The sequence below is a fragment of the Triturus cristatus genome, chromosome 2_2, assembly GCF_964204655.1.
Source record: "Triturus cristatus chromosome 2_2, aTriCri1.1, whole genome shotgun sequence".
NCBI classification, from domain to species: Eukaryota; Metazoa; Chordata; class Amphibia; order Caudata; family Salamandridae; genus Triturus; species Triturus cristatus.
The window spans coordinates 241,024,386-241,043,044 of NC_140582.1; positions in this window are offsets into that span (position 1 = coordinate 241,024,386).

Consider the following 18,659-nt stretch of genomic DNA (forward strand, 5'->3'; position numbering starts at 1 on the left):
AACACTTCTTGCTTGGTACTCTTTTTGTGAAAAGAAATCAATAATTTCTCCAAGAAGTTTTTGTTGCAGCGGAAGGACAGTATTATTTCAAATGTGTGCTTAAAGTACCAGCAAAATATTGACAGCAAAGTTCTCCTGGTGTCTTGAATTTGATGTCTTTAATATTACAGTTTGTTTGTGTGAAAGAATCATGCAAGTCATTCCATATGTATTCCGCACAACCCAGAGTTAGAAGCCAAGTTTTTGGTATTTTTTTGTAAAATCTTTATTTATGACTGTTTTTACCTCACTGTTCACTGATGATTCTTTCAACAGTACATCATTTTTGGTGTATGATTATAGAACCTGAGAACTGAAAAAAAGGAAAATGCACCCACAGAGGATATTTTTATGGTGAAAAGAATGTGGCATTTCTCACAGTGAGTAAGCATCTCACTTAACTTTTTGAACGTAGATGGGATTAAAATGACTACAGCTGAGGGTGGTTCCCCCAAGGGTACTGTACAGGAGGACTGTCCTGCTACACCTAGTTTGTCGCACATCATTTAGTTTTGGCTCCTTTCTGGAATTGTTTTTAAGTGCTTCCCCATGGAAGTTGTTCCTGTAAATAATTTTTTGTATTGCCCCTGGATAACTGCTTGCTGCAAGTATTGCAGTACAGATATTTATCTGTAACCTTTTTTTCCCTTGATGGTATTGTAAGATGCTTCATTCTGTTAAAGCACAGCACCACTGGTTCTCAATCCTCCTTCTAGAGTCTTCACTTGAGAACTAAGGGGTCCATTACGATGGCAGTCGGATGTTTTCCGATCGCTACCGTAGCAGAGATTGGGTCCATCCGCCATGCGTGCGGTGGTCCTGCCCGTTGTATCATGATGGGCCTGCTACCGTAGCGGTCGATTCTGCAACGTTAACATTGTGGCAGACGGCGCTGGCAGCAGAACCGCTGCATCATGAAAACGAGCTTGTTGTGCATTTCACTGCACTATGTGGCAGGCACTGCACTGTGCCTGCCACTTGGTGCAGTGAAATGTAGGGGGTACAATAGGTACCCCCAGTGCACCCACACCCCCAACACAAGGGGGCCCCGCAACAGGCCCCCAAACACAATCCCCGCCAGCCTTCCCATAGCGGAGAGACTGAATTCACTGAATTCACTGAAGCTGGTTTCCGCATGCATCCTAATCCCCATGGTGGAAAAATCTAGGCACTGGCACCATTTTGGCAGTCCAGCTCTGCCCGGCAGGCCAGGGGGCAGAACTGCCATGGTCACCACCGCCATCATAATCTGACTGGCGTTTTTCAAGGTTATGATCGCGGTGCAAAGGCCACCGCCGACCCGGTGGTGGCGATCCACCCACCATCATAATGGGCCCCTTACTGTTTGGGGTAGGATTTTCCATGTGCATGGGGCCCTCATATATCCAATCAAAAGGCAAAGTTTGGGGGTGGTTTTGAGCGAATTCGCAAATCTGGTACATAGATTCCAGATTTGCAAAACTCGTAAAATGGGTAACTTTGTTGAAAAACAGATATAAGGTGGTTTATATATACTTACAAATATGTTCACATTGATGTCATTATTGGAAACGGAGGTGTGTACATATTTGAAATAATTTATAGAATTTTCAGCAAATGCACAGATTTGGACTCGCTGATTTATTCGTATCACATGATCGGGAATTTAAACCATAGAGTAGTAGATCCGTCTATGATTTCAGACCCGTGAAGGTACCGTTATACTCCAAAAATATTTCAAAAATATATAAATGTTTAATTACACTATTAAAAAAGATATATTTGACATTATTACATATGTGTTTTTTATGTCTTTCAAGGTATATAACGTATATATATAATAAAAAGAATGTCTGCAGTTAAAAAAAATTAAAAAAGAAAATTATTTGTAGTACACTTAGCATTAAAAATACACCATACAAATTAACTAAACAAGATTAAACCTTACAGGGACATAGCACTTTAGAAATGCAATTTGAAAAACCTTACAAATTCACTGAATTCACTGAAAACACCAATAGTTACAGGGACATTACAGTTAGGAAATAGTATTACAACAACCTTCGAAATTCACAGGAAAAAAACAAAGGTTACAGGGACGTTGTAGTTAGGCACAGATTTTACTTGTACAAATCAATTGAAATTGAGCAGTTATGGTTACCTGAGGTAACTATGACTTACACACACACAATGCACTGCTTATGACCTCACATATAACATCAGCAGAAGCTCTGGAGGAGCATGGCCCTGTCAGTGGAGATGCGTCTTTTGAGCATTCCTCATACCTCTTTGTATCTGAGCGCACCCTCTTCGGCCACTCCCCACTCATTGACTGCTCCTGTCCAGGCAGTAGAGGGGACCCCGCAGGCGCTTGCCAATTCCTGTTGATTTCACACTCGAATCGTGTCTGTACTTTACAGTGTTTTCGACGTCGGAATACAGCAAGTACGCAGGCCTCCCATGTTGCAATATCAGTGAGCCCCGTAACCTCCTGCACTGGGTTGTGGATTGCATCCCAGTACGGCCGCAACCTGCGGCAGTTCCAGAACATGTGTAGGAATGTTGAGCTAGGGGCTTGTCAGCGGGAGCTGAAGAACTGTGAGTCTTGGAAATTGGCGCTGAAGTTGCTCTGGTGCAAGATACACGTGGTGCAGGATGAAGATTTGTATATTTTTAAACCAAGAATTTCGGGACACTTTCTTTGGGAACTCTAGGGCATGCTCCTATTCCTTTTTGTGCAGTGCCCTCTCAAACTTTTTCTCCCACTTGTGGTGCAGTTGAGTGATCGATACGGTCGCTAATTGCCTTATTGCTTTGTATATCCAAGTGCCGCCCGGGGCCCATGTGTATTATGTTGTGGAGAACTGGGTGTATCTCTGGTTGACTCTCGGACATGTTCCATATCCGGCGCCAGTCTGAAACTAGTTGCCGGTGGCGAAGGAACTGTCCCCGGGGGAGTCCTGTCTCCTCCACTAGAATATCAAATGTAAGAAGCTGACCGTCAGTGAAGAGGGACTCTGCTTCGAAGATCGAGTGATCTGTCAAGGTCTGTAGGGTCCCTGTGGTGTAATACTTGCTACCCCGGGGTAGGCAGTAGGCACGCCAGTGGCAGCAGGGGGGTGTATAATGGGGTTTTTCGAGATAGGCAGTGGATTTGTGTCACACAGGACCATGCCACCGTCACCTGTATTGGATGGTTCCAGATGGGTCCAGTACCCAGTAGGAGCAGGTGTCGGATCACTGATATTGGTAAGGGTATTATGTCTGTGCTGGCCTCTCCCAGATAGCGCCCTGCCATCTAGGGTGATAGCCACTGGACCTGAGTCACTAGAAAATATGCTTCAAATGATGGGGCTCCCAGTCCGCCCTGGTCTATTGGTAATTGTAATTTAGTCAGGGCGACCCGTCGGTGACTACTACCCCAAATGAGGGTGCAGAACAATGTGTCTCGTTGAAAGAATGGGTGGGGGAATGACTAGAAGATGTAAATAATACATTTCTGCTTTCTATTTCTCTGAGATAGAATATCTAATTTTCAGTGTAGTCATATGTTTATTGTATTATTGTCTTATTTCCTAAACTTTGTTCGGCCTTGTTTGTCACAGATCGACAACCTTGCCATTGCCTGGATTACTTCGAATTTTAGTATTGGCAAAGGGTGCCGAAAATAATCTTGTGCATAGGGACTCACACTATGCAAAATAGTTTTATCCAGGTCTGGTGCATCAGGATAAAAATCCATCCTCTTCAGGAATTTGTGCTGGTCTCATGGACACAGGTTCAAATCCTAATGGTCCTTCTTAGTCTTTCATCCCTCCACTGAAAGCATTGACGATGATAACAACCAACTACAGTTTGCTCCTAAGACAAAGTTCTAATTAAATGTCTCTTCTTGGAAAGAATGTGTTATTGAGAGACGCAGATGGACTAGACAAACTCATGGCGAGGTTATATGCATCTCTTAAGATCATTAACAGCATGAAGGCCCATCTGACCCAGGAACCAAGCATTGGAAGAGAGCTCTGTTGTTTAGATTTAGAGAAGGCACAATCAGACGCATTCTGTGTTTCCCTCTTGGGGAGTGCGTGCATTAGCAATAGTCATTAAGACATTTTGGACGAATCTCTTCTGCATTTTATCTTTTTTGTAAATCTTATTCTACCCTTACAAAACAATGTTAGAACCATTTTTTAAAAATCTAAAATTTGCCAAGTGCACAATTGCACTTGGTTCTCTACACTTATTGAATGATGAGGAGGCATGTTTTATGGTGGGGTCCTTTCTCATATCTGCTGTACATTGTCACAACTGCATACTGTTTTAATTTTTACCTGTTTTGTGGGTTTATTTACCAATGAGATTTTATGATTGTACGTATCTGTTCATTTGCTTTCATAAGTGTCTTTTGACACTCAAATCAAATTACTGATTGATTGATTGATTAATTGTAGTGGATGACAATAAACATTTGTTGTCTGTGAACAGCATAAAGAGATCCCCTGGGGGGATTGTGCGCTCTACTGCTCATAATGAATTGCAGGAAAAGCTGAAGATACTTCACTGAAAGGACCAACCTTATTCTAACCTCAAAAGTCAGAAGAGATGTAACTGTGCATGAGGAAGATGAGCCTTGGGAGCACAAAGAATAACATTACTCAGCCTCATAACATCTTACACGAGCTTTACTTCATTCTTCTGTGTATGTGAGTGATTGTGGTGGGGAATATCTGAGTGAGGTCACATTAATAACTATTGCGGCATTAGCACATAGTCATGTGAATCATCCAACCACTCTCTTTGTTGCAGGGGAATAGGCGTACACTGCGGTCAGATTAGCTGTCAAATATTTTCCATGTGTTGGTTTTAAACTAATTATATTGTGCCTACCGTGTACGAAGCCTGAAAAAAAAATGAAGGGACATATTAATCAACCAAATTGTAAAACTGAAGTTAAATCACACTGAATTAGACTGCAAAACCGCATACAGGATTTCCAGTGACATCACTTAGGGGTGAGGCTAAATTTATGCTATCTTGTTACTAGCGTAACTTTATTTCATATGAATGCCCTTCTCAGGTGAGTTGCAACTTTTCTGGTTTGCACCATCCTATATTTCGCTTATATATATGTAGGGAAACCAGTGTCTTATGTTGTGGGGTGCCATTTTCAACCCGCTGAAAAATGAACAGCAGCAGTGGTATTGTGTATTGATGAACTCATCCTGGATTTTCAGGAAACATGTTTTAATATAATTTGTATTAAATCTCGGTTATAAAAAGCAACATACATCATTTATTCAACATCCACCAGTCGATCATACCGTGCCAAAACGTGCCTTGTGGAACCACTGATGTTTAGTGAGTATGCACCCATGATTCTTTCTGCTGACTACTTGTGAGTACCCTACCGAAAGACAGTTTGTCTAAATGAAAAGGCTCAACTTAATACTTTAAACAGTGCTGAAACACGCCGACATCTCTTTGTTTTTTTTGTTTAATTGCTTTCAATCTTGTGCAAAACAAATTCTTAATTTTCTTTGTCCCAATTGATGGGTCCTTTTTGCTCGTATTTCCCAATCAATTGGAATTAATTGAGTGTCATTCAAGTGTATCAGCACCAGGGCATTGTGTTTTCAAAAATATTATGATGGCGTCAATGGGCTAAAGAAAATATTAAGATGTCCACCCTTCAGGTGTGAGGGCACCACTGATGTACTTCCTGCAGCCCTGAATTCTTCAGAAGCTCATAGGATGTAGGGTCCAGATTTACTCCGGTCTCTGTGGATTAACTGGGATTTAAGCTTTTTCTGACTCTCTTGAGCAGAATTATACAATTATCCCTCAAGTACCGAATGATCTTATGGTGACCTTTCTGTTTAATGTGTTTTATTTTTAACTTGCTGTTGCTTTATCAACCTATGTAAACATTTTAACAATAAAAGTAAAGTTCTATATTAGCCAAGGTTCAGGTGAGTGCATTCATTGTATCATATGTCTATGCCCTCTGCTACATAAACCATACACAGAATAAAGTACTATTAGCCTTTTAGTTTTATGACATTTCATAAATTTGATGTAGTGTGAGTTTAGAAATCATAAATAATACACGACAGATTTGCGAACTAATGATAAGAAATGTTGAAAGTACACATTAGAGACAGTGACACATGAAATGGAGACATGTGGAGTAGGAACACTGTAAACGCGTGCTTTAAAATGTGAGAAGAAGAAAACATATATACAAAATAATATTGATACATATAAACAAGTAGTATTAATGAATTTCTAATGAATGTTGTTTATTAACGTATATTGATGAGAATATGCTATTAATAAATTGATCTAGTGCTTCCAACAGCAATTGCTGGAATGCACCATTTAGACAAATTGGTGCAAATTTGTGTAGAAACTAGGTAGGAGCTTGAAACTTTACATAATGGTGCTAGAGAAGCTATGGTTTATGAAAAACTAAAAAATATTTTTGTTTTATGAATTGAGAAAATTATACATTTATATCAACTTTGTGAAATTTTGTGGTAATAGTAAATGTTTAACGCTATTTCCATATGTTCTACATAATCCTTGTTTGAATTGATTTTATTTCATTATATTTCCTATTGATTTAAAGTTTGAGTCATGTAAATGTGTAATGCCAATTTAAAGGCTTTTCAAAATGCCTTTTCTAATGCTGACCTTTCCCCTGTCCTAATATAATGGTTCTCTTCACAGCTAGTGAAATGTTGCTTTATCTGTTCTGTGTATGTGTAAAGCCCGACATTCCTGAATGTTTCTTCAATGCTGTACATTAAATATTTCTGTGGGAGCAGGATTGCAGCTGTTACTATAGATAATTTCTTTGTATCTTTCTTAGACAATACTAGGCCTATGTGGACTCTTAGGGGCATATATTTACCAGCTCCTATCACCACAGGAACGTCACTTTTAAGGATGTTTCTATGGTGAAAGGGGCTTCACCTTATTTACAAGGCGACGTTGTTATAAATGGGGTATCTTGTTGGCTAGGGTATGCACCTACGCCAGGCAGAACCCACCACTCTTTGCAGGTGCAGATACAAGACGTCGCTAGTTAGTGAAAGGTATTCTTTATTTGTATTGACAGCAATGTATGAGAGGAAACTTTTGGCAAGAAGAAAACGCACTAATGAAGTTGGAGATGAGTTCCAAAAGGCGGACAAAAGATGCTCAAGGTCGATCAAATGTACCCAATTGAAGTGTATAAAAAGAGCTAAATGTTGCCAATTTCTACCAAGGAAGATGGAAATGTACAGGAGATGATGACGCTGATTACCTTGAATACTTTTTTGTGTTACTAGGTGTTGTATTGCTAGCTAGAGAGCCGAGACCCTTGGGATTTCACAAGTTGCAGACTTCTTTTGCTCTCACTATGTGGCTTCATGCTATACATTCTATAAACTTGGAGTATTTTACACAAGACTCTATAATGCTGACACCTGTTCCTTGCTTATCCTGGATTCTTCTGGATAAGTCTGATATTGCCATAGATGTAGGCTGTTCCGGGAAATATTCATGTATTATCACATTTTTTGTAGTGTATTCGGCTGTATGTAGTGCAGCCTGGCAACAGGTCCGGGCTTTAGGTCAGGCCCTACATCTATCAGCCACAGGGGCCAACCCCCACAGCACGTTGCCTTTGGCAATACCTTGGCCCAACCTGTATTGGGCTGCCATCCCCTGCTGTGCACTGCTTTCTGCTTCGCATAGCTGATCTTTGTCACAGGGCTTGGACTTTGGCCTTGTACAATGGGGTTTGGCTGAAGGAACTGGCTTTCAGCAAGGTCCTGCACCAAGCTGCCACCGATGACCTGTTCCTGCTATGCATGGCCTTTGACAAGGCCCCACTCCCAGACTACTGTAAGCAACCAAGCGCTGCTGTGCATAGCCTTTGGCCATGCACAGTGGGAGTTTGGTCACAGGCCCTACCCCATACCATTTTCTGTGCTGGCCATCCCCCACTGCACATGGCCTTCAGCTGTGCACTGCCAGGGTTGGCTACAGGGCCTGTCCTGGTTCAAATTCTGCAGTGCCCCTTTTTAAATGCATATTATTATTTTTATTTGACTATTCTCTCCTTCTACCCTTCTGGGGGTAGCCAGTCCTGGCTTTTCCCAACATACATCTTTAGCTGTGCACTTTACCACTGATAACTAATGCTAAAGTGCTTCTGCTCTCTCCTTTAAACAACGTGAAATTGGCTTACACCCAAATGCTACATTTATTTTACTTATAAGTCCCTAGGTAAAGTAGTACTACATGTACCAAGGGCCTGTATATTAAATACTACTTGTGGTCACAATTATAAAAATTCCACTTTTAGAAAGTTGGCATTTTCCTGTGCTAACCATTTGGTGCCAGTAACCTGTTCCTGGGTCATATGACAAGGTGTAGGTAGCCTTTGTGTATTCCTCACAGACAGAATCACAATAGAGGGTCTTGGTGATGGCAGAATGGGCCATTTATGGCAGAATGGGGGTCAGAGCTGTCACCCACCTCACTTGCACTTCACAGGCACTGGAACAGCTCACACACAAATGACTAAATATTAGCTTATTGTGCCACCAGACAGATTGGGACCAGGGCAAGATGGCAGGAAATTCAAGACACCTCTTTAGAGGGAAACTCTTAAGGCTTCTCCCACTTTAAAGTGGGCACCAGGTATAAAAATATCACCCTCAAACTCACTCTTTCGTACACTCCTGGACCTTTGGATACAACAGAAGAACGATGCCCTGCTGCCATGCTGTGTGAGGGCTGCCCTGCTTTCTAAGAAGGAAGAATGGACCTGCTCCCTTCATCCCAGACTGAGTGTTTCCAAGGGTCATCTGACTGACCTTCTGCTCTGAGCTGCAGGGACACATCAAGCTAGAGCTAGGCCTCCCTGCAAGTGCCTAGCTGATATGCTGCACTGGACCTGCCTGGACCTGTAGCTGGACCTCTCTGAGCCCAGCTTGCCTCTGCTGGAGTGAGTTCATGACCTCATAGTGGTGTCTCCCCAGATCTGGGCCCTTGGCTGGCAACAGAAAAGCTCCTCATGGCCTTACTGAAGGTTCCACCAAATGTGTTGTAAAGTGACGTGAAGCCCCACAAAGCCTCACTTCACAGCTGCAAGCTTCATTGGAACCAATGTCAATAAATGCGAAGTCCTGCAAAATCTTGCTGCAAAGCTGTCAGCCTCATCGGAATCGGTGCAAGCGACGCAAAGACCCACAAAACCTCCTCGTACAGCTTCAACAGAACTGGTGCTGGACGATGCAAAGTCCAACAAAGCCTTGCTGCACTGTTTATCAGAGGCCATGGAGAGCGACGCAAAGCCCTCCAAAGCCTCACCGCAGAGCTAAATTGGAAATGATGCCCGACAAAGCAAAGCCTCGCAAAGCAAAACCTCGAAGACCATGCACCCAGGACATAAGATAAAATCCTCAGCAGGCCAAACTTGGTCCAGTACCCGTGCTGCGAGCAATCTCAATGGCCTGAAGCTGTGACTTTGTCCTGGTGCTGCATGACCAGATGCTCTCAGATGGCACTTTGCACCTTTTGGCCCTACTTCTACCTGAATCTTTAAAACTGCATATCTCCAGTTTTGCTGATCAGATTTTTGTTGTTTTTCACCTCCAATAATTTATTAAATTTTACTCTCGGTTTCTAAATTGGAGTTGGATTTTTCTTGTATTGAATGTTCACTTTATTACTGTTTAAGTGCTGCATAAATACTTTACATATTGCCTCTAAGTTAAGCTTTTGTTCCATGCTGTCAGAGGGTTTGGCACAGGGTTCTTTAGTTATGGGTAACTGTGTGGGTGGACATTTCTGGACTTCTGGTGCTACAACTTTAGATGCCCATAATTTATAAGTGGCACATTCCTCGTAAATAGCTTCACCCAAGAGCCATTGTGGAAATAATTATATAGAGGGATGGAGGATTGTGCCCTCGTGATATGTCAAAAAGAATCTAGAAAAATTGTCAAAAGTCTTTTTGTGTTATTCGTACTTGGTTTTTATTAGAGTTTTTTTCGTGAGAATGAGAAACAGACTATTGAAAGATAGCCGTCACGTGTTTCGCCCTGGTGGTTCATTGACCGTGGGCTTTTTCAAGGCAAAGCTTTGTTGTATGTGGAAGTAATCTTCGTGTTTCTCAGGAAAGACGTTGTTTGTTCTCTGTGGTCCCGGAACAAAAAAAGCTTTGGGTACTCACAAACATTTTGCTGGGAGCCAAAACGTACAGTCTAGTACATTCCCGAGGGCCGTATTGATGCTGTGGCATCCCCATGGAGACAAAGTATGGTGGGAAATTATGGGGATGGGAAAAAACACACCTTTTCCAAAGATTTCCAGAAAATGATTTATTTCAAATCTTTTTAGCACATTTTACATTCTGTTACCTGTAAGTTATAAGACCAATATTAGATACAAAATATTTTTTTCACTTTGACTGCCTGTCTGACCCCCGACCAATACGCACTGACCCTGCCTCACTGTACTCATGATCACAATTTCCTTACCATTTTTTTTATGAACCTCCACTGTCCAGCTAAGCCAGGGATGCTTAGCTTAAAGTACAACTTGAACTGGTTGTTGAAACAAAGCACATAACCAGAAAAACATAAACAACATATCTTTGCAGAAAGTTTTATAGCTTTTCCAGTTCTTGACTTTGTTTCTAGAGTCATTTTAGTTTGTTCTATAAGCAGTGCAGCCTTGCTCGTAAAACAAGCTGAACTAACTTTAGAGACGAAGAATCACCAAATGATTCTGCTTGGCTAGCAGAATTATCCAAAAAGTAGACCCCGAGCAGCTTTCTGTTTTGCAACCAGGGATGCCACCAGGGCTGCCAGAGAGAGATTGAAGTGAAAGTCTGCTGGAATGCTAGCGTCCTATAGGCTGTACTTTGAGTACCACTGTGAGAGGAGGATTCTTTTGGACCTATGCCCTCACAGGAGCCTGGGTTTCAGGAAATGCTCCCCTGCCCAATTATGGCTGTTTGAATTTGTTTTTACCAAATGAGGGTACTAAGCCCTGTTTCCTGCGATGCTGGGCACAAGAGAACATTTTCTCTTGCAGGTAGCTAGCTTGTGCTCCGTGCGCCTGCAATTAACGACACAAGCTAAACTCTCTTTTGTTTTATGGGGGCCTTTATTTTTCAAATTTGGATTCATGAAATGTCCTCAAACTCTTGGTTCCATGACAGTAGGTGAGCCAAAAGTTCACCTATCTCTATCTTCTAACAATTCAAAGCCCACCTGACCTACAATGGCTTACCAATTCATACTCTGAGGGCACGTAGGCATCCTACTTTAAGTCCATTTGTGTTAGCTCCAGTCAAAGGATTTAAAGGCTGGAGCTGGGCAAGGAATGCCTGTGCTGTTTGGCAAAAGGCTTAACATCCCTGTAGGACTCACTGTGCTTCCACACAGAGCATAAACTATGTTCTCCATACGATTCCCGTATTGTCATGTTGTTTGGGAGTAGCAGCAGCTGGTTCTGATGTTGAGTATAAGTTTCTGCCTGGTTCACAGCATCCTTGCTTGGCAATCAAGTTGTGTAGTTGCTGCAGCCAGGATCTTGCTACCTGAAACTAGTGACAATTTGAGGGGAGTTGTTTCCTAAGACACCTCACATTCTTGAACTTACCACTATTTTCAGAAAAAGATATTCTAATGATGCAGGCCTATTTAGAAAATTACTTTGAACATTTATATTCAGACTGTATTCCATTTTATAATGTGTGATCGAGAAGCAAAACATTTACTAAAGTTGAAAGGGTTGTTGGAACTATTGTTTCTCATTGCATTTGGATTTGTAATTTGTGAAGCAAGCAGATAGAATCATTAAGGTTCAACATCTTTATAATGTTTATGTTGTGTTTATTATGTGTAAGGTACAAATAATTCAACAAGGGTAAATTCTGCAATCAACAATGCAATACAATACTGATATGTATTTTTAGCTCTCAGTTGTCCTGAACAAAAATCATAACCATCCACAGTTAAAGTCACCAAATAGATGGGGTGGCTGAGAAATTAAATCAGTGTTTTGAGTAGAATTTAAGATTTCAAGCCTTACAAGAAGAGAAGGATTTGAGTGTGACATTGTGGTTACCAAAATTAACCTATAAGAATACAAACATTCAGCTGTTGGAATGTCACCCTTGTTTTGTCGTATGGACACCATCCCAGAATATTTCCTCTAGTCATGGCTTTTCCCACTTCAATCCCAACTATTCAAGAACATTTAAATTATTTAAATAAATCTAACGAAGCCTTAGAAAAAAGTTAAGACTACATATGAACAATTTGTGGATCTCAGAATAACCCCTGCACCTAAATATATGGTGGGGGAAAAGGACTTACAATTTACATTTTAAAAAAGTGCTGTCAGTGTCACCCAAAATTTGTTGTCCCATACCTTATGGAACATGTTGTAAATTCAGGCATTGGGCAGTTGAAATTATTGATCCTCTATTTAACTTCTCTTTAGCGAAGAACTGGTCTGCAAAAATACGTCTTGTTCCAAAGCCTGTGCCAATCCACACCATACTGAAAAAGAGTGAGTTACATGTGATGTCAGATTTAAGTGTTGATAGAAAAAGTTGTAGTACTTTGCAGACTGGGCTGGCAGGGCCAGACTGGCTACCGGGTGTTTTGGTGTGTTGCCAAGCTGGGGGCTGATGGGGACCTGCGTGTGCTTAAAACCATTCATTTTGCTTTGCTTCTTTAGAAGTACACGCAGGTCCCCATCAACGAAATCAGCTACCACCCCAGTGAAATCAGCCCCCAGCTTGCTGCATTGCCCTGAGTCAAAGTGAAAGGGCAGTAATGCTTCGTATCTATGGCATACGGCACTTTCCTGTCCTTTACCTCTGTGCTGCCACTGGTTTGGCAGCCTAGCACCGACGTAGGCACCCTTGCCCCATGGTGCAAGAGTGCCTGCGTTGCATGCAGGATTGTGTTTGTGCAGTCAGGGGGGTCTTCCTGAACTAAAAATCAATCCTGGGAGGCTTTACCCTCTTTCTATGTGTGTGGCAGAATGCATCACACATAGAAAGAGGAAAAAACGAGGAGAAATAAAGTTACTTCTCTTCGTTGCACCTCCCTTGGAGAGGCATAAGGTTTTGGCGCACCCCCCAGGTTTACATGGTCTTGTAAATCTGGGGATGCATCAAAATCCATGGGTGTTGCGTAGGAACACCCACCGCAACGCCCATGGAACGCTTCCCTAGCGCTGAGTAAGGGAACACAGCGATTTGTGCTGCCTTCCCTTACTCCATATTTATGAGGCCATTCAAAGCCGCGCAAAGTGGCTTTGTGTGGCCTCATAAATATGATTTGGTGGTTTGCGCCGCAGTTGCATCACAAAAAGTGATGCAACGGCGTTGCAAGAGGCTCGTAAATATGCCCCATTGTGTCTTTGGAGAATTTATTAAAGTATGGCACCAAGCTTTAACTACATTTTCCATGATTCTTGATCCCTCACGTCGTTTCAGAATAGCAGCGCCCATCTTTGATGTTGAGCATAAGTCTCCTGCTCCTTCCTAGGCAATCAAGATATGTAGTTGTTGCAGCCAGGATCTTGCTGTCTGAAACCCATAACAACCTGAGGAGAGTTGTTTCCACAGATGTTTTGAATTATAAAAAACATCACTATGTACAGAGAAGAATTCTAAGGTTGCAATTGTATTGAAAGTGACTTTGAACATCTATTTTCAGAGACAATTGCATTTGTTAAGCTGTGAATTAGAAACAAAACATTGAGTACGGTTTAAATGGATTTCTGAACTAATGTTTTGCAGTGCAATTGGATCCGTATTGCATGAAGTTAACTGAGAGGATCCTTAAGGCTAAAGGGCCATATGTACGACTGTCTTTTAGCGGTCGCAAATGGGAAATCGGCCTGTTGGCGACCGCAAAAAAGGGTGGTGGTATGCACAAACACTATTTTGCAAGTCGGTGACTCGCAAAATAGTGTAGGCGAGTCACTATTAGGAAGCGGCGTGCCAAGGGCATCCCTTTCTAATAGCGAGTCAGAATGGTATGCACCATTTTTTTGCGACCCCGTTTGCAGTCGCAAAACACTTGTAGTTTACCAACTACTTCAGCTGGTCCCCAGGGGGCCTCGTAGGACCACCGCCTGGTCTTAAAAAATGAAATAGATATGTTTCATTTTTCTTTTTAAATTTTAAGGAAAAAGGACTGCATTTAAAAAGAAATGCTTTATTGAAAAACCAGTCACAGACATGGTGGTCTGCTGACCACGGCAGGCCACCATCCTTGTGAGTGCTGGCTCTTCCTAATGGATCACAAGTTGCGACCTGCCTCATCAATATTGATCAGGCCGGTCATTTGCAACCCCATTAGGAATCGCAAACAGTGTCTGAGACACAGTTGTACATTCAGTTTTGTGAGTTGCAAATTGCGTGTCGCAAAACGTCGCAATTTACAGCTCGCAAAATGGAATGGTTGTACATTTGGCCCAAGGCCTTTTAATGTTTAATGTATGCATCGTATGTTTAAGGTATTGATAATTCAATAAGTGAAATGCTGTAATCAGCAAGGTAATGTAATATGGATTCATGTTGTATATTTCAGTCCAAAGACACCCTGGACAGAGATCATATTACATGCACCAATAATTGAATGTGTAACTCCAATTAAAGGTAGCCTTTTTATATTCTAGGTGATACTTGGTCATATTAAAATAATTTTAGAACATTAAACTCTTATCTGTGTTTTCAGTTTTCAGAGATATCAGATGTTCCACTTCAAAAGAGTCAGAGACATGGAGATAATCTGATTTCTGTAAATTTTCCTAGCTATATTTCTAGAATTGGATGCAGTATAATTCACGGGTACTTATCTATTTTAGATAACTGCTGTGAAACGTTGAAGTCCATATGCAGCAGAGCTGAGTCAGAGTGAAGATCTCCAGTGTCTCTGTTTTCTCCCTCTTATTCCATTCCCCTTTCCTGAGGTCTACTGCTAACTAACATATTGTTATGGTGCTTGACAGGTAGTGGAAGAATACATTAAGCTCGCTGGATTTTGGCTACAAGGTAAGTGCTTTCTAACATGGACACATTTTTGTACCACTGTCACGAAAACTACTGAACTGATTAACACACATTCCAGCACATGGACTCCTCTGAATAACGTTCTAGTCTGAGTGCCTTTGGAACTCACAAAAATTAAGTTTGTAAATGCTACAAGCAATTTAAGCTATAGATCAGTCTAGGTCCATTCAACCATTTTTAGGTCATTTTTGCCATTACACATAGACTATCTATTTGACAATAAGTCTTCACCGTATGGCAAAAGGGATAGTCCAACCAAACTACCCTTCTAGCCCTCATTGGCAAGAATCAACTTTTGACCTTAAGGCTAAGTAAGTGCAGGATGAACAGCTGGGAATACCCATGGCACATAATAAAGCATTGATTTGTCTTTTTGATAACATATAATTTTGTCAGAAAACGTTACATAATTTGAAACATACAATCAATACGTTGAATCACATTTTCATTTTCAAACTTTTTCTTCCAGAAGGCGACTATGAACTATGGTTCAAGTCCTCGTACTCTCACATCTGGATGGGGATATCTTCATTGCCTCCCAGGCAACCATTAGGGGGCATCATAACATACTGCAGTACTTCTGATCCATGACCTAAAGAAATATGATCACATCGCCCTCATCCTCAAAGAACTTAATTGACTGCCCTGCTGGCCTGCACAATTTTCAAAACCAGCTACATCATTTCCAAAGCCATCACGACCAGCACCCTCACTTATCTTGCAGACAAACTCACCATGTCTAATCGTTCTTGACACACCTGCTGCCCGGACACCATCAGACTAAGAAGTGTAAAAAAGAACAAAGAAAGATAGCAGGTCTTTCCCAACTATGGACCCAGGATCTGGAACAACATCTCTGTATCCATCAGGACCACAAACACAGCTCCAATATAGGAAAGAACTGAAGACTCACCTTTTTAAAGAACACTATATCACAATGCATAAACCTTCCACAACCTAGTTTCCTCTACTTTCACTTGTTTACTTTATGCTTGCCTTTTGCCATGCACAGCGCTTTGCTAACTATTAGATTTATTTGTGATATAGAAATACCATATACGCATGTACATAACATAAAATATATTAATTTAAAAGACATTACAAATAAATAAAGATAAATTTGTAAATTCCATAGATTTTTATTTTCTGGTTTCTGTTACATACCCTTATTAATAAGAACTTAACAGTACTGTAGCACATGATTGTTTTACATATATGTAAAAGCATCAATGTAAGACATCACAGCACTAGCGTAGTCCTTAAGTGGTGGTTTTAGATAACAGGTTGTCAATATTTTTAGTCCCAGACATAATTTGAAAGAGATGCAATAACATTTCTGGATCTAAGTTGCACAAACAACAAAGCTTGCTTGTCAATCCTCTCCCTTTCCATTTTGTGTAATATCCTAAAGGTCAAGCTACCAAAACCATATTCGCATAATATCATGAACAGTATACAAATTCACCTGTGCCCAGATTCGCAAAGGTTTAGCATCAGGTTAGCATTACATTGGTAATGCTAACCCGATGCTAAACCTATTTGGGGGTTACCAAACAAATGCTAATTGGTTTTAGCATTGGTTTGTATGGAAAAGTAACGCAAAGCAGCATGAAACATGGCTTTGCATTCCTTTGTGCCAAGGTGGTGTTACATGGGTAGCACATGGGTGTTCCCATGCAACCACCCATGCTTTTTGATGCTAACCCCTATCTACTAATAGTAGTAGAGAGGGTTTAGCACCAAAAATTAACGCTGCTGTAATGCAGGTGTTAAAGGAGAAATATTTTAATTTCTTCTTTATGTTCCGACTTTGCAAGTGTGCTGCACAGTGCAACACACAATCAGAGGAGGAAAAGCTTTGAAGTGTGTCTAGGCATAGTATTTTGTACAGGAAGGCTATCCTTCTTGCACAAAGCCTATGCTAGACTCAGGCACGCACCATAGCACTATGGCGCTCAAGTGTGTGCCTGGCAGAAATCAGCTCTGGAGCAAGGGATAGGGGAGGAGAGTGCCACATCTCTCTTAATATGGCTCTCTCCTGCTTTGTCTCTGTCACGCAACGCAACACAGCGTAGCCTCTTTGGGGACTGTGCTGCATTCCGTGACAGTTTTCAGAATCTGGGCCCTGATGTCAGTAACCCTTTAACACAAATCCTGAATACAAAGGAAAGTGTAGGAATCTCAGAAGCAATTACTAAAGTCACCTTTTGCACCCACAACCTGTGGCCTCATACCCTTTGCACTATGATATTTACATTAATGCTACTTGTATAAAGCATGAAAACTCTTGTTGGACATTTAAGTGGTTCAATGCAATAGTGGTCTACATATTTGAGAGAGGACTGAGGGAGGAAATGAGTTTTGAAAAACACGAAGAAGCACATTGGACAGGTTCATAGTGCGAATGAGAGGAAAATTAGGTTTACATGTACCTTACTGTATACCTTCCAGTATGAAAAGGTCATAGCAAACTGTTACAGTCGTTGAGTGATGTCATCAGTGATGTTGTCAATGATAGAATTTGAGATGTCATCAGTGATGCCATCAATGATGTCATTTAACATGTCATCAGTGATGTAATATGTGAGGTCATAAGCAGTGCATGGTAGGGGCGCACATTATAGTGAGCTCAGCAAACTATAATTTGTGAATGCTCAGTGATAGATTTATTACGAATGCCTCTCTCTCAAACCCACGTTGTTTCCACCCACTTTAATGACAAAGTGAAAACAGTTTTTGAGGGTCACCAGAAGTAGGACGTATAATGGGTGATAGATGCTTGTCACAGTAAAACTCATTTGTAGCTGGTACCATGCTAAATGTAGGTACTGTGGGTATTCAAAGGTGATTTTTTGACCCTGTGTAAAATGCTGATTCTTTGTTGGGATTTGATGAACCATGTTTAAGAAAAAACTGTATTCTCTCATGATTTTCTCACATAGATCTGGATTCAAAATAAAGAACAACATGTATGTTTCGCTTGTTATGAAATCATTTTCAAAATCAGCAATGTCTTACCTCATTGATGATAAATTTACCTTTCTTCTTATTGTAAACTTCACCCAAAGTTTAACTGTATTAGCTAGTTAGAAAAAGAAAACAAATGTTAATTCAGTTTTATTATTTTGCTCTGATTCAGTATCTTAGTCTGAGCCAGTGTCACTGTTTGTGATCGTGGATCTTTGTTGGACGCCCACTCCCTCACCGGCCCTTACATGCCATCGCAGGGTTCAGTTCTCTGTGATTCCTCCTGAGTGTGTACATGAGTGAGTGGTGCTGTTTGTGTTCATGATTCCTTGTCGGACAACCACTTGCCTGACACTGCCATACCTTCAGAGGGATAATTTTGCAGAAAATAGCTATGAGTCTGTATCTGGCAAGTGTTTGTCAGCATGCTGGCAAGTGTTTGTCAGCATGTGTTAGACATACAATGGGTCTCATTTATGACAATTTGACACAGCGCAGCGCTCCACATCACTTTGCTGCACTGCGCTGCATCAAAAGAAAAGGGCCGTATCTATGGGATATGGTGCATTCC